Below are 3,024 nucleotides of genomic sequence, written 5' to 3'. Positions count from 1 at the left end.
AACCTCTCAGCCTCACACACTAGCTGCGGTTCCTTCCCCACGTCCCAAGAGCCAGCTTCTGCAGCCGAGGATCAGACCGCCAGGGTCCCCTCCCTCGGCTGCTGCCCGTAACACATTGCACCCGACCCCTTTGGCCACGACTGGGAACGTGTCCGGGCGAGGGAACACCAGATCCAAAGTTATTTTCCATCATAAGGGGATTTCAGGCTGCGCTTTGCCTGGTTCCTCACCTCGGACCTGTCTGCCTTGGGTGACCCTACCAGGGGCATAAAGCCCCAGACAGCATAGCTCCTAGGATCATATATAATCGTGTTTCATTAATCCTATAACCTACATATTATTTCCTACGGAAGAAAGTTGGAGCCACTAAAAAACTGACTTGACATTCACCAAAAATCCGAATTTGTCGACAAAAGGAAATTCTTAGAAAAGTCTGCTCCCCCCTCTCTCTGTGATACAGAGTAAACCCGAAACTTTAGTCCTACCCGTAGATAAATGCTGCTGTGCGTTGGGAAACGTAAACATGACACAGCAGCAGAGCGCTAACATAGCCAGGCTAGCAGAGCTAACCGAACCCCGTTACAAACTCACCTGGTTGCTAGCGCCTTCCGCCAATCTCTCTAAACATCCGATCACGTCCCGCTTCCAGCAGGGAGCCAGACTTCTTCTCACACCCGCCTACCAGGCCCAATTCGCGGCTGACACGCTGCTCAGCAGCTGGCTCGTCATCTCCGTCCGGCAGCGGGTGGAGGAGCCCTGACTGGATGGCGGTGGACGCAAAGCTAGCTCCGCTTGTTGCGCAGCGGCTGAAATCACAATCCGGTCGTCAGAAAGCGGACGACACAGAAACGGTTGGAGGCGGTTCAGCGGGCCGAGCGGATTCTCGTTCAGAAGACGAGATGTTTCTCCCTGGGCTGGGGACAGATCTCCCGCTGAGCTTTGTTTGGTTGGTTTAGGTCGGAACTAATGAGTGAGCACTGCTGGTTTCCAGAAACCGGAAGTGGTCGAGTTGTTCGAGACATTCTCCGGATGTTTTTCCTCCGAATCATTCAAATAAAAGTGTTTCTGTTTATTGAAACGTTTTTTTGTTTGTTTGTTTGTTTGTTTGTTTAGATTTTTATGTAGAATTAATTGTAATTAATTTATAAAGAGTAAGCCGAGCAAACAGTACGGCTGTTTGCTCGGCAAACAGCCGTACTGTTTGCCGATAATGTAAAATAATAATTTTACATTATTATTAATGTAAAAAGTAATAATAATGTCCCACGTATGTTTTCTACCACAAAAACAATTTAAAAAGCTTGAAAATACTTGTAAAAGTAAAGCTTGCTCTTCTGGAAAATGCTCATCCTTACCATATATGGAAAGTGACGTAAATCCAAGGAGTTATTAATAATACATTCACTTCTCCCTGAGAAGTTTGATCTAGTAAAAACATCACCCCTGAGTTCTGCTATAGTCATCTCACAACCTGTGTAGTGATTGCTTTGTTGTTTCTTTATTACATGGCACTCTGTGGTTATTGTGTGTCTCTTTATAATGTCATCTCTGTATCAGTTACTGAAGGAAGATATTAAAGAGCTACTCCACAAACATGGGGAAAGATTAGGAGCAGAGGTGTTAGTGAACAGGGCATTGAAGGCCTGGTGTTTGTTTGAGCAAATGTAGAGAAGAACTCTGTTTTGACCTGAAGAAAATATAATATAATAGGGTTCCAAGAGAATATCTGTTGCACTTTAGGGGGGCATTAGGCATTGCAGTGTGTGAGGGTGGAACAGAACATGCAAGGACAAAGAGTGAGCCAAGCATGGATGGTTCTAGACAGGGCCTCCAGTATTTTTAATGTGTTCATGAACACATTGATGTGCACTTTCAGCATAAGTCACTTTCAGTTTAGACACTTTGATTTTATCAATAAATTAAATCAAAACTATTTTTTTGTATTTAATCAGTGTTTGTTTGAAACTTCCTTGATGATCTGAAACATTTAACAAAAAAGCAAAAACAGAAGAAATCTGTAAGAGGCAAGTACTTTGTCAAGCATTGTGAAAAAGTCTCACTCTTTGTGTGTTGTGGAGAGAGAATCTTGACACTCATTAGAAAATCACATAGAGAACCAAATAGTGATTTTGGTAGGAGTGTAAGTGTCACTAAAATGATTTATGTCATGAAAAAAATTATGTTTATTTCTAACAGTTAGGATTATGTATTTTAAGTTGTTTGGTTCACGTTTTGAGATTTGTGTAAAATGATTATATTTTATTTCGTGTCGAACTATTTTTTGTTGGAAGTTATGGCAAGATTTGTGTATCTGTGATTTGTGTATTTGTGTTGCGAGACTTAAATAAACAGAGAAGGAGCAGAAAAGTCTGGAACTGAGCCACATGCAGCAGCCTTGTGTCTCATGTAGCTGTTAAGGTATTTTGTAGTTATTTTTGTAATATTTTGTTAATATTTTGTATTTTGTAAGTGTTTTAATTACTTAATATTTTAATTTAGAGTGGACAACGAAGTATTAATCTGCTAAAGACCTCCGAAGTGGCAGGTGTCCACGTGGTAACTTTGTTAAAGCACGTGTCACCTGTCTGTCTGTAAATGTATCTATGTCTAAAGCTTTGTGTTTTATTTCTATGTATAGAAATAAAACACAGACGGGCATTTAATAAAAAAAGCCCGTCTAAAGGAAGGCTCTTTACTTATTAGATAGGACTGGAGTGTCACTGAGAGCCGTTGTTCTATCAGATAGCCATACGCTGTCAGGTTAGCATACATGCAGTAAGCATTAAGAAGTCCGACCGTCAGAGGAGTTGTCAGTTCACCATACGCAGCAAGTTATGATGAACATAAGTCATTAAATTGTTTTCAATGATAACTATATAGATATACATGTGTTATGGTTTCAAAGTGTATTTAAAGCAGGGTCTGGCTGCAGCTGGAGTCAGCTACAACACACGCCCGTATAAAACTCACTTAACCGCTAAGTCAGGATGACATACAACTGTTAATAGCAAAGTATTACGATCT

The 3,024-nt window shown here is 41.2% G+C and overlaps 1 protein-coding gene across 1 annotated transcript in view; it reads right to left on the bottom strand.

The window, feature by feature from the left end:
• Positions 1–1,014, bottom strand: part of rab24 (RAB24, member RAS oncogene family) — a 38,900-nt gene extending 37,886 nt beyond the window's left edge. The window contains exon 1 of the mRNA XM_016666455.1: positions 592–1,014. The gene's annotated coding sequence lies outside the window, so the exon portion shown is untranslated. The remainder of the gene's footprint in view (positions 1–591) is intronic.
• Between the last annotated feature and the right edge of the window lie 2,010 nt (positions 1,015–3,024).

Source organism: Poecilia formosa, unplaced genomic scaffold (assembly GCF_000485575.1).
Source record: "Poecilia formosa unplaced genomic scaffold, Poecilia_formosa-5.1.2 Scaffold727, whole genome shotgun sequence".
Lineage (NCBI taxonomy): Eukaryota > Metazoa > Chordata > Actinopteri > Cyprinodontiformes > Poeciliidae > Poecilia > Poecilia formosa.
This window is presented reverse-complemented; position numbering and strand designations above follow the sequence as displayed.